The following is a 13,366-nucleotide window of genomic DNA, read 5'->3' as shown; positions in this document are numbered from 1 at the left end:
TATCCGCACCGAATCCTCGCCAACCTCCAGGAGTCAGTGTTTTAAAGAGACAGGCACGACATCTGCCTCCTCCTATGTGTGTGCATGTATGTAATCTCTCTAGCTGTATGAGGACCCAAAAGTAGCATGACATACAACTCGCAAAAGCACATTTTTCTATTTCTGAGTTCTATTTCTGACTTAAAATAAGCCTCGGGTTCGGGGTTAAAGGTTGAATTTAAGGTCATGAATAATACATAGTTTTTATGGTTTGCGTTCTTGTTTTAAGTAAAGAAAAATCCAGTTTTAATAAAATACGAAAAAATACGAGTCAGTATCGTTTCTGGTAAAATCAATTCTTTGTGTGAGCAGGACAAAAAAATGTCGACAAAGATTATATCGACAAAATCAAAAAAGGATCTTGTGTAAAGAAAAAAAAAAAGACCACAACCTAATAAAGCCAATCAAATGACAGAATTCAGAGTCTTCGCCTACCCTTGATTATATCATTATATACCACGGCCTGGGTGAATAGTTGATTCTAATTGGCTGCCGGTGTCAGTTAATTTCTGACAGTGGACGTTTGCTTTTGGCCAAAGCTTCATATGAGTTGAGTGGACTAAAAATTACTCTGGTTACTATGTCTTAGCTGGAGTAGTCAACTTGTTGCCATCGCATAAGAACCTTGCGGGATGGTAATGATTATTAAAAGTATTAGTCAAATCCTCAGGTGTTACCTGGGAAACTCGTTATGGCAAGTAAAAAACTTTAGATTTAAAAGTGTTATTATTTTCCTTTGGCAAGTGACCATTGTATAAGCGGTGTGTAAAGCCCTTTGAGGTGTCAATTATCAGGAATTACTGACCTCCATGTTGTTCATTAACTCCTTTTTATTGAACACGTCATCGTGCCTTATCTACTACATAAACAGAGGTGCTTATATTAGGCTTTATTAAAGCTCCTGTGAGTAACCTTCGGTGGTAACACTTCTTTGAAGGGGTGTGCATTAGACTGACATGACACCTTCATAACCATGACATGAACGTTCATGATGGTTGTTATTAAGTGTCATTCAGTCAATTATGTCATTTTAAACGCAAAGTTGATGTCAAATTGATCTCAAACAATGTCAGCTTTGCATTAAAAATGACATAATTGACTGAATGACACTTAATGACAACCATCATGAACGTTCATAAAGAGTCATGTCATGGTTATGAAGGTGTCATGTCAGTCTAATGCACACCCCTTCAAAGAAAGTGTTACCCTTTTGGTTTGTGTTGATTTAGGCGCCCCCTGTGGACAAAGTCGTACCTCTTATCTCTTCTGATTCTGTCCTGTACATGCTTAAGTGGTGGTTTTTAACAAAAAATCTCATCCTGCTTTCTTTAACAGCCATATGTATCACTCACTGTAAATGTCTGCCCTGGAAAATGTAAACAATGGCAGCGTGCAGTTAATCGCTTGGTCTGACATCTACCTCCCACCAGCAGCTTCAGGCATTAAAAATAACTTCATAGAAATAATCAATCTTGTCGCTGATGGTCTGGTTTGCTTTTGTAGGTCATATAGAGTAATCAGAATAAATTACAGTCTGTTTCATAAGCAGAGAAAAACACAGGAGCTTTAAGTGTGGCACACAAACTAATGGCCGCTAGCTTTCCTTAAAGAAGCTGGATTTATTAATAATTGATTAATTTGTGGAGCTACAATTGTAGTTTTAGGAGCATTGTTTTACCATCATCCTTTTTGCTTTTCATAATTTCAATTCTGACAGACCAAATATATTGTAAGTGTGAGTTATAATTCGTATGCAGTATTTTGTTTTTGTCTTTCATTTAAACACTAAACTCTTTATTGTAAAAGGTAAGACCATGTAGTAGTGATCTTTATTTGGAGCTGGTGTGACCGCCTTCCTGGTCGCTGCTCTAACAAGATATTGTTCCTCATGTTTTAAATCATATTATACAGTGTATCTCGTGTGCCTCATGACCCAGTAACACTGCTCATACATCATACATTATCCCCCAAATTCTCCCTCTTCCTAACACTGCCCGAGCACATGAGTGTGAGCTCTTCTCTCCACACAGTCTGCAGCACGATTGTTGGGTTATGTGGGTACATTTGTTAAACATGGAATAACTTACGGGACAAAAGGGATGATTAGTCTGCAGAGTTGCTTTTTACCTTCTTGGAATCAAGCATCAAACATTGGAAGACGATATGTTACGATTTTTAAATATGCGACTGTGTGCTGTGTGAACACGCTTCGCAGACGACTGTTGCTTGTATATTAACAATCACACTGCAAAGCAATATCGGCACCTCAATGCAACACTCACTTCCTCTGTTTTGTCGACATGGTCACTGCTTCTGCTGCCAATGATGATGAGGATGATGCAGAGTGTTGTGCACGCTAACGGCTGTGGTTGCAGTCCTGCTCTTCACTGATTTATTTAGCAGCTGTTGTTTCACACCCACTCCTTCACAATCTGGCCCCGCTGCTGGCCTGCTCTTCCTCTTGGGGACTTGTGGACACACACGGCTCCCTTGGGGGTATGATCTCTGTTTCACTCTCTCCCCCCTCCTCCCGCAGAGACCAGACCAGTTCCTCGGTGCCGTTGCCTCTCGTCCCTCCACCTCATTGTCTCGGTGTCAGTGCTGTGAGAGTAGGACATGATGGAGAGTGACTTTTAGACGGTGAGACGCCTGCTCTCCTTTGTTCCTCCTGAATAGGACTGGGAAATTGGGCAACAGAAGAGGAGTCCAGATGTCTGTTGCAAGGCGTCACACAAAGAGGGGCCTACAATGGTTTCAATCTGGGCTTCAGTGGAAGTGTGTAGCCTATTAAGGGCTACAAAGGCTAAACGGGCATAAAATAGAGGAATCTCAACAGGAGAGTGGTTGGAGTCTTGGAGGTGTCAGATGAATGTGGTGGTCTCATTTTCACCTTAAAAAAATCAGCAGGAGATTCTCTGATATCTCTTCATGTAGCTCCGCTAGTCCACTATGATGTAGAAGAGGTCAAGCTTGGGTGTCACCCCCCCATTGTTTGTGTTTTTATGCCATTTGTTAAAGCATTTTAACACAACTGTTTTTTTTAGAGGGCTTCAGTTCTCTATTCATTTTTATATTTCAAAATAATAGCTCAACTTTCGTGTTTCAACTGTTTTGTTTCTCTTTCAAAAAGTAGATTTTTGAAGTGAGAGAGCATGCAACATTTTATCCTGTTTTATTTTATATATCACCAAGAGAAAAAATTATTAATAAAATCTTCAAAAGCAGAAGAGTAGGTAGCATTTGGATAGAAACCCCCTTCTTTTGAAAACCCAGCAGGTTGCAGCATTTGGATTAAAGGAGCAGATGTCCGACAATCTTATATTCCGCCTATGATGCAATGAGGAGCCCAGTCTTTTTATTAAATTAAATTAAATCAAATCAAATCAACAAACACAACAAACGCCATGTATTCTAGAAGGACACATGGACATGTTTTCTCTTCTGATGCCTCCTTATTTGTATGTTTCCTCCAAATAAAGACAAAGTAAAACAGGTCTATGGTGTGGAATTGCTATGGTTAAGGTTTGTTGTCGTGGTTACACTCATAAACTAATGGTGAAGGTTCGGGAACATTTGTGGTCGTGGCTTGAACCAAAACATTGTCTATTGATTAAACAGGAAGTGGCCATCCGTCATCCTTCGGAGTTAAAGTTGTTTCGTTGACCAATCCTTCCACCCTGACCTCCTTCCTACCGACGTTGTTGCTCTATAATAGCGTCATCTGACTTCCTCTTTTGCTCCTGTCATTATTAATTGTGACTTACATTTAAACTGATGTTGTTTGGGTGCCTTGATGAAACAAATGATGTTCTTGGAAAGACAACCCCTGTTTTCCCTTTCCTACAGAGAGTTAGACTAGAAGAAAGAGCACCTGTCGGTTTATAATGAGACTGAGGACAAGAGACAGTTAGCCTAGCTTAGCATTAATACCCCTTTCCCACCTAAATTTAACGTGTTGACACGTGTTTGTCAGACCCGGGAAGACCCACTTATAGATCCGGATTGTCTCTTTTGCCATTGCCGGTGGAGTATTCTCCTCTTTTCTGCTGCGTCACCGTCTGACGTCACAAACGCGCCCGAAACAGGGTTAGTAAACAGTGAAGATGTTACGGTGGTCAGTCTAGTTATCAGAGTCGGCTCCGACAAATTTGGAACAATGTTCGAGCGCTGCCCGGACGGACACAGGCAAAATTTGTAGCTGAGATGACGAGGAGTTGCAGAAGTTATCGACGGAGCATAGCATCGCGCCGGAGAGGGGGCGGAGACACAGGTTTTGTGTTCTCATCAATGTCGATCGGAGCCGAGGCAATAATTACCCGGGTCTACTGCAGAGTCATTTGACCTATTGTGTCAAGTGTAAGTGGGTTTTTTGACCAGTGGGAAAGCAGCTTAAGACTGGAAACGGGGGGAAACAGCTAGCCTTACTCTGTCCAAAATTTAGTACATCTCTAAACATCTTTAATCAACAAGTTAAATCTGTTTAAATTGTAAAAGAGTGATACAACAACTTGCAGCTTCGCAGGAAGGTTATGTGTGGAAATATTTAGTCGCCGGGAGCAGTGACTTCCTGGAGTCTCTCGCCATTAAACCAACATTATATGCCAACAACTATTTAACAATCCAATTATTTCTTTGCCCTTCTCTGTGATCTTTCCCCCTTTTTAATTTGTGCCTGAGTTTTGGGATTCAACAGGATTTAAGGTGACACTGTTTTTTTTTCTGCACCCTGTAGGTGTGTGTTAGTGTGTGTGTGTTGACAGTACAGGGAGGTACAGATGGTGGGATGTGGCAGTCTGTCTGACTGCGGTGAAGAATGTGAGATTCAGCTGTCGGCCTCTCGCCCCCTGGCTCTGACCTTATGTGTCTCTGATCACCGTCTGGCTCCATCTCATTATGAAAAACTCCATATTGCTTCACTCCGCAACAATTAGCAAGCAAAAAAAAACTCCTGAATGTCTCAAAAAGCAGCGATGGTAGCTCCTCTCAGGGCCTGCGTTCGTCACTAATTAAGCTCTTGTTATCGCTCTTTAGGTGGTCGAGGGTCTTGGCTGTTGACCTGCTAAGATACCTTGTCAGCAGATTTCATTAGTCACACAGAGACAGGGCTTTTGTTTCCCTGTGGTGTGTGTGTGCGTGGGTGTGTGTTTATGTGCATGTGTGTGCTGGCAAGTGCAAAGGACCTTCAGATAGCCAGGAGGACTCCAGAGTTTATTTATAGGCCGGGTGTCAGAGCAGAGCAGGGCCAACAGCAGCAAGTCATTTACATCCAATGCACCAAAGTGCCAAGGTAAGCAGCCGAGACTATCGCTGCAACATTTGGCTTAAAGGCTCAGCTATTTTTTTTTTTATATTTTGGGATCGTTGCCAGCAGAGGGAGCAGTACATGACAACACGGCTCCTCTTCTGTCATGCTCTTAAACAGCCGTGTCACATAGTCTAAGAGTTGTTTGTGGGACTGGAGCAGCCCTGGAGGAGCCCGGAGTCCTGCTGCTTCTGATGAACAGATATAATGAGCATGTAGAGGCTGCTTACAGTACAGCTCACTGTGTGATAAATGATACAGCTCCTCAACACTTTAGGGTTTTTTTTTAAAGTGCGTTTCTGTCATGACAGATTCTATTATAAGAGTTTCAGAAGTGCTGCTTTTATTCTAAATGTTTTCTTGAACAGTTTTTGGATCTAAATTCTCAGAAAATAAGAAACACTGTGCTGATAATTGTAGGCTACATGTAGTATGGAAGCCAAATGGTGCCAGAAAAGAAACAATGATAAGATAGTCATGAACAAAAAAACCCATGGTCAAAATTATTTGATAAAAATGAAAAAAAAAAAAAATTGTAAACTTTTTTGGTGTAAAAATTGACTTATTATCTCAAAATTTAAAACAAAGTTACAGTTTTTTTTACTTTATATTTTAATTTGAAATTAGTATGACAACAAATTGACTTTTTAGCTCTTAATTATGAATATTTATTCTAAAAACTGTACTTAGCAAGCAATCTCGGATCCCATCGTCCACAGTCTGAGACGATAGCCTCTGGGGACAGCGGTGAACGTGCCGGGAGGTATAAAACGACATCCCGTCAGGACTTCCTTTTCCGCGTGCTGCATTGTTGCAGAAAGACAAAACGTTTTCTTGTGATTTACTTTAATTAACAGGTCTTACCTTTGCCGAAATTTCAACATCATGATGCAGATTAGTAAGAAGTAAAAATTCAAGCTTTGTCAGGTCTGTCCTCAAGAGGAGAAGAAAACTTTTAAAATGCTTGTTTGTTGAACGGAGGTCTGATCGATCTGATGCATTCGAGGAAGTCGGGAAATCTGAAAGCTGAACGGCTTTCGTTTCTCAAGCTAAATTTCAAATCTAGAACAGATTGTTAGCTGTTAGCATGCAGATGTGTGTTTATAAAGATTAATAAGAAGCTAAATCATTGTCAGATGACGCTGATGGGAGCCGGGATGTCACTACGGCGCATTACGTTCCGCCTGCTTTTGCTCTCCTCAACGACTGTTTTTCTGCCTGCTGATACGTGATTGGTTAATATTACTCGGACTACAAGCGTAGTTCAAATGGAAATGGAACACTTGCCTTCCCGGAAAAATCCACATCCCTGCCTATAGATTCTGCTATGTAGACTATTGTGTACAATATACATAGTACACTATGTAGAATCTGTAAATAGACATTACTTAGCAAGTCATAATTTTTATATTTTATCTCATATTTGTGACATTTGTTTTTCTGACAAATGTGTTCTGATAAAGTAAAAAGCAGTGGTAAGTGAACTTTCTTTTCCTCCTCATTTTATGGCAACAACGGGCTTCCATAGTTTAGTGAGAAATGTTGAATATCTTTTGATTGTGTCTTTTCATGATTCAGAGAGCAGAAGCTGTGAAATCAAACACAGTGACTCGTAAATATGCATGCATACATGAGTAAATTATAACTTCATTAATTATGAACATTTCGCCTCTGTCACATCAGGCTGATCTGTCAACATCACGCTATGACTCGTGTCTTTGTAATTGATGTAATGATGATACGTGTACTTTCTGCCTGTTTGTTGTTGTAAGTCCTACTGAACTTTGCTTTGAGAGTTTTCTGCTTTTTTGGGATAAAAAATAGATTAAATGGGAAAAATAACTAAAGTGTAACTTGTTATGTGGGCTTAGAAACATTGAGATTGGATGAGATGAGCTCCACAAACCAGTGCATCTGAAATGAACAGAAAAAAAAGACCTCTCAGTTTCCAGATCTTCAGCCGCTGATTGCTCGGCACAAACAGATCTCTTGTGTAATTGCCACTTGTGCTTGAGAGCGCATTTATCTTTTCTGCAACATTACGTCACACGGCCTCAAGTCTTTGCCTCTTCTGTGTCTCAGCGCTTAAAATATTCGACATCTTTTGTATCTGCTACATTCTTCCACATTGACAGGTCATCTAATGAAGTACTTACACCGTTACATCCTGTCCTTGTGTTTCTGGTTACATGTGTTCAGCACAAGGTGTACTCAGCACAATAATACATGGATATCTGCTGTGACCTTTATCCAAGAATGCTAAAAGAAAGGAGTATTGAAAAGAGGCGATGAAGGAGAGAGAAAACAGCATCATTTCAGATTGAACAAAGCCGTCAGGGCAGCGGCTGATTCCAGCGAAGGCTCAGGGGAGTCCTCTGCTGGCCTGAAGTCATAACTGCACATATTTCCTGGGAGATGTCAGAGCTGCACAAGTCAGCACAAGTGCCGGCACAGATTGGGGGTTTTAAATTGAGTTTAAGCTTGTAGGTCGGCCACCAGATGTTAAATGTCTCCTCCAAAAAACTGTCGGAATAAACACAGTATCTGATACACAAGGTCAGGAGCAACATGAACAAAACGAATGCAACTGGGATGATCAAACGACTCTTTTCATTAATGGTAAATGGTAAATGGACTGTACTTATATAGCGCTTTTCTAGTCTTTGCGACCACTCAAAGCTGCTTTTACACTACATGTCACATTCACCTATTCACACACTGATGGCAGAGGCTGCTACGTAAAGTGCCAAACTGTCAATCAGATATCACATACATACCCGTTGGCAAAGCCACCGGGAGTAATTTGGGGTTCAGTGTCTTGCCTAAGGACTCTACCTAGTCAGGTGTAATTCTGAAAAATGTGAATTTGTGTATATAATAAGGAACAAGGCTGCATGGTGGTGCAGTGGTTAGCGCTGTTGTTGGTTCAAACCCCGGTTTGGCCTTTCTGTGTGGAGTTTGAATGTTCTCCCCGTGTATGCGTGGGTTCCCTCCGGGGTCTCCAGCTTCCTCCCACAGTTAATAGGTGACTCTAAATTACTCATAGGTGTGGGTCTGAGTGCGGAAGGTTGTCTGTCTCTATGTGTCAGCCCTGTCCAGGGTGTACCCTGCCTTTCGCCCAATGACAGCTGGGATAGGAACATGAAGAACAAAAAAAAAGGGCTAATTGTTTTTAGCATGTTTTTTAGCCAACAAATTTCCAGTATAAGCAGCTTATGTGTGAACATGTTTTGTTTTTTAGCACTTAAAAAAATGTACAGATAAATTGTTTGTTTTTAACAATGTTCAGGATACTGGTTGTAAATTTCTCATATTAAGGTCTCATCCTCAATAAAAAAGATTAAAAAAACTTTAAAAAATAAATATAATTTTACGTTTTCTGTGGTTGTCTAATCAATCACAGCAGCTTAAAGGAGCAGTGTGTATGACTACCCTCACCATCCCCTTTAAAGCAGGAGAACCTATGGTGGCCAAAAACATGAAAATGCAAAGAGTTTAGTTTGTCCATTTTGGGCTACCATAGACACATGAGGGTGCAACATGGTGGACTCCATGGAAGAGGAACTGATCCCTCTGTGGGTATAAAGTGCTGTTTTTAAGGTAACAAAAGGACAATTCTTATTCTCAGGTGATAAAGCACTCCCAGTAGATCCCCCTAAAACTGGTCCTTTAAAAGCGAACATAATAGTTTGTTGCATCCTAACTGACATATTGCCCATACTTGATGATAAGGACACAGTTTTGTCTATTCCCTGCATCCTTCCGGTTATAAGTCCTTAATGTGTTTCTCGGCCTTGTGTCAGCCGTCCTGTTACTGGAGCTACATCTGTGTTGTCATCATTGTATCATATTATTCAGGATTATATCAACACAAACAGGAAACATCTTTCATCGTATATGTATCAGATTTTCTTCATTATCTCTCTCAGCTTGTCGTCAGCTTCTTTTGAATGAATCTCATCATGAGAGGGCGAGTCAGAGCAGCGTCTCCAGGCTGCTGTTATTAAAAAAACATGCAGCCACAGTCTCATCTAAGATATACAATGACATCTGGTGAGGCTCAGCTGCGCTTTCTCATATTTTCATCTTTCATCTTTTCATGCTCGTTTTGTTGTCTGTAAATCCTAATCCTGCAGGAGAATGTGTTTTGTTCTCAAAGAGAAGCCTGGGTTCAGATCTACAAAAATAAAAATCCTCAGAAAACCGTTTTGTTTTGTTTCTGGCTCTTGTGTGCTGCTACAGAACAGCTGTCACATTCTGTATCATGGGGAGAGCATAAAACAGATGCAATGCTAGCATGAGGCAAATTGGCAATTAGGATTCAATGAGAATTATACTGTGTTCAGTCTGTGTCGCTCATCTTGATGAGTCACATTACAGCAGCCAGGATAGATGTTGTCTTGTGACTAAAATAGACTATGCTATAGTATGACTATATTCTCATGGCGGCCATTTTCCTCTGACGTCGCACTCAGGGTGGGAAGCTCTGCTGTGTTTCAGGTTGCAAATCATATAAATGTAGGAAATCGGACAATTTCGATAATTCCATCTATAACAGCTTGATTAGCAACTAAGAAGACAATGGATGGTGAAAATCAGAGACATCTGGCCATATTGCATGCTAACGTTAGCATCCAATCCTTTTCTACTTCATTATTATTTGAACGTAAACACAAATGTGAACTAGGCTATCGGTATGTTAGCAGTCAACCATTTGCTACCTTTCATTATCATTTGATGTGTCACTTAGCTTGAGGTCACTTGTTAGCGTAGCTTACCTAGGTAGCCGGCTGACTCACTAACCTTGCAGTAGCGAAAGACAATGTCAGCTGGCCTTTGAAATCATCTAGCTGGTTGAGGTTGCTTGTTAGCGTAGCCTAACTAGGTAGCAGGCTGACTCGCTAACCTGGCAGTATTATGGTAATGTTGGCTAGGAATTTAAGCCTATGCAATCATCTAGCATGTTAAGCTTACTTGTTAGTGAAACCTACCTCAGGCTGATCCACTAACCCTGCAGTTAGCTAGAAATTAACATCTTTGCCATCATCTAGCATATTGTGCTTACTTATTAGCATAAGCTACCAAGTTATCAGGCTGACTCACTAACCCTGCAGTTAGCTAGGAATTAATGCCTTTGCTACCATCTAGCTTAATTATCTCAATTAGCATGACCTACCTAGTGATCAGGCTGGCTCGCTAACCTCGCAGTAGTTTATGGAAATGTTAGCTTGTAATTAACCCCCTTCTATCATCTAGCATATTAAGCTAGGCCACCTAAAGTAGGCTGACCATACAGTAGGTAACGATATTATTATGAACGCTTTTCACATTGTCATGTTACACGGTCAAACATTAATGTTAGCTTGGAAGTGGTTGAATGCTAACGTTAGCTGGTGTCTTACGGTAGCTAATGTGTATCAAATATGTTGTTTTAACTGAAATTATTGGCAAATTTCCCTCTTGATTTTTACTTTACATTGTTTTTTAAATTGCTGATGAATTGGGAAGCAGTGAAATTATTTAGACTATGCGCGTTTAGCAACTTGAAACAGAGCAGTACGACATCATAACAGCTTTTGAGCTTGAGCTGACAAAAAAATCTTTGATACATGTCTCAAGCTCAGACAAGGTCATCTCCATTTTCCTTATAGTGGCACAAATCTGATCTCCACTGTATTGACGGTAAAGAGTGAGAAATGACAGAAGGCCCATTGCACAGAGGGCTCATATCACCAAACATGTGGCAGACATCCAGCCTCACACACAAACAGCCTCAGAGATTATTCGCCGGCCCGGCTGTCACAGCGCTCTGCTGCGTTTTCCCCGGCTGCACAATATGTGCGTGTCAGCGTGACTTCTACATTTTTAATGGAAATGTGGGGAGGAAGCAGTCAATGTCCACAGCAAAGTAATAGCTCCGATTTCACAAAGTGGATTCTTCAAGCTCCTGTCACCTACAAGCATCAAAATTTCCAGCACGTTTTTGCTAAGAAACTCCGGCCTTTGTAGCAGAGAGAGGATTTAATTTAATATAATTCAGTAGATAGATATGCAGGTAAAATTTGGTTTTCATTCAATTTAAGAGGATGGAAACCGTTCTTTTATTTGTTTGGCCTTTCGAAAATGCAAATCTCTTTAATTAAGTCTTCTGTAGGCTCATAACTTTGCTGTTACTTTCCTGCCTGTGAAATTTTTATGTGAGTAGGCGTCAAAGTTTTCACATGCAGGATAAATTAAAAGTGTCAGGCCTAACTACTGCTTCTTTCAAGATTTACAGAAGAGGTCACTGAAGTAATCGTGGTTTAAGATTGCTAGGATTCAGTGTAGGTAGATTTTAATGTCAGTCATCTAAATGTCAACCTTCGCAGTATTTCACATTAATCAAAGAAACATTATTGTTACAATTGCATGCCTTTTCCCATGAAAGGGCAGCAAGGTGAGAGGAGTTTGTCAGCACTTATCAATAGAAACCGGCTTCTCTGCCAACAAACTTACATTAGGCGTCAGCAGAATTGAGGCGTGATATACAAATAATATGACACAGCATACCAGAAAAGTCAACCACATTACATCTTTTATCAGTGACTCTTTACTATGCCATAAATTTAATTTTGAACGGATCCAGAGAGCACTTCTGGTACCATATTTGCTGTGATGTCTTTTGAATATGTTCTACAGATTATTCATTTGACGACTTTGACTATATTAGACTCATAAATTTGTCCTTGAATTTCACATAGAGCATCTTAAAAACACCTTTCCCTTTCAATTTGCTATACTTATCTACTACGTTTCCTATGTCACTGAATCCTCACATACACAAAGGGAAATATCTTGAGTTAAGACAGTATTTTGCATATTTTTGTAGAAACATTCATATCCAGATGGACATGTTAATTATACTTTAAGGCAAAGTACTATCGCAATCAGCCTCAGCATCAGTTGTACTTAATGTTAAGTGTCAATTAGCAAACGTTAGCATGCTAAAATGCTAATTAAGATGTTGAACTTGGTACCTAAATAACAATGAGGTGCATGCTGACATTTACATTTAGCTTAAAGCACCACTGTCGAAAAGTACAGCATGACTTTTATTGTAGATCGCCTTGGTGAATTTTGACCTCTTCATTAGTTTTAGAAACACTTTATCAGCATTGTACTTTAAAGGTCGGTCGGTATCAAGTCAAAACAGAGCCTAATGTCAAATAAAAGGACTATTCGCAGACATAAGGGATCCAATCACCTAAAATTGTACTACCAATTTGCATTTAGTGTGTCACAAGAAGCCTTTCCAGTTTAAATTAAAGTGATAATCTCGAAGATCTTAATTTTTTGTTGTATTTGGTGGCACTTATGGCGATAAACGGTATTTGCCTTCATCTGTGCGTCAAATGTGTTTCTTTTTCTTTGGATTTTCACTTGAAGTTGTATCTGTAGTCATCGATCTTTTCTTTGTTTGTTCAGCCATAGTAGATTACTGTTTACACGCAACACTTGCAGAGAACGGAGAAGCAGCCGCTTAGCTCCGCCTACCCTCTCTGGCAGACCAACCACTGCTGGGTGATGGAAAACGCATCACTAATTGGTGATTTTTTTCCGTGAATGTCGCCACAGACACCCAGTCCGTCGATCTGCAAAAGCAAAGGCTTTCATCAGTGGGCCATAGGCTCAGTCACCAATATGTTACCTCATTCACATAGATAGTGACCTATGTTGTTTCATCATGCCCAAATTTTGACCCCTTTTTTATTTTTATAAACACTTGAACTGCATTATAATTTCTGATGGTAGATCTGTTGGTATCAAGTTAAAAATAGACTATTCCCATTGATAAGGGATCCAATCACCTGAGTTTGTACAACCAATTTGCATTAAGTGCATCACATAAGCCTTCCCAGTTTAAATTGATATTGGCAATTTTATCTTTTGGCCCATAGCACTGAAGTGTAGGTTGATCAAATGTTTCTGGACTTAATTGTTGTGATTTAGATCCTGTTGTTATAAGTAAGAAAATGGGTATTTAAC

The sequence above is a fragment of the Semicossyphus pulcher genome, unplaced genomic scaffold (genome assembly GCF_022749685.1).
Source record: "Semicossyphus pulcher isolate SPU_LCO1_2020_fin unplaced genomic scaffold, fSemPul1.0.p SCAF_19, whole genome shotgun sequence".
Lineage (NCBI taxonomy): Eukaryota > Metazoa > Chordata > Actinopteri > Labriformes > Labridae > Semicossyphus > Semicossyphus pulcher.
Note: the sequence above shows the minus strand (reverse complement) of the source record.